Below are 672 nucleotides of genomic sequence, written 5' to 3' on the forward strand. Positions count from 1 at the left end.
ACCATCACCAGGCCTGATGTATGCTTTGCAGTTAACCAAGTAAGCCAGAATATGCAAGCTCCCAAGATACACCATTGGAACATGGTTGAAAGGATCCTAAGATACCTAAGAGAGGCGCCAGGGCAAGGAGTGTGGATGGGATGCAACAAAAATACAGAGATAGTTGGGTATTGTGATGCTGATTGGGCAGGAGACAGAGTGGATAGGAGATCCACTACCGGTTATTGTACATTCATTGGAGGCAATCTTGTCACTTGGAAGAGCAAGAAACAGAAGATAGTGTCATGCTCAAGTGCTGAAGCTGAATATAGGGCAATGAGGAAGCTCACTAGTGAGTTGATTTGGATCAGAAACCTACTTCAAGACTTTGGTATAGAGACATCAACTCCAATCACCATGCATTGTGATAATCAAGCGGCAATACACATAGCCTCCAACAATGTGTTCCATGAGAGGACTAAACACATTGAGGTGGATTGTCATAAAGTTAGGCAAGCAGTGGAACAAAGGATCATCTTACCCTGCTATACAAGAAGTGAGGATCAACTAGCTGATATCTTCACCAAGGCTGCAAGCACCAAGGTTTACGAGTTCATACATTCCAAGTTAGGACTCGTAGATTTTTCATCACACTGATCCTCTTAGTCATGAAGTGTTCTACTCTTTTTCCTT

The sequence above is a fragment of the Brassica oleracea genome, chromosome C4 (genome assembly GCF_000695525.1).
Source record: "Brassica oleracea var. oleracea cultivar TO1000 chromosome C4, BOL, whole genome shotgun sequence".
Taxonomy (NCBI): domain Eukaryota; kingdom Viridiplantae; phylum Streptophyta; class Magnoliopsida; order Brassicales; family Brassicaceae; genus Brassica; species Brassica oleracea.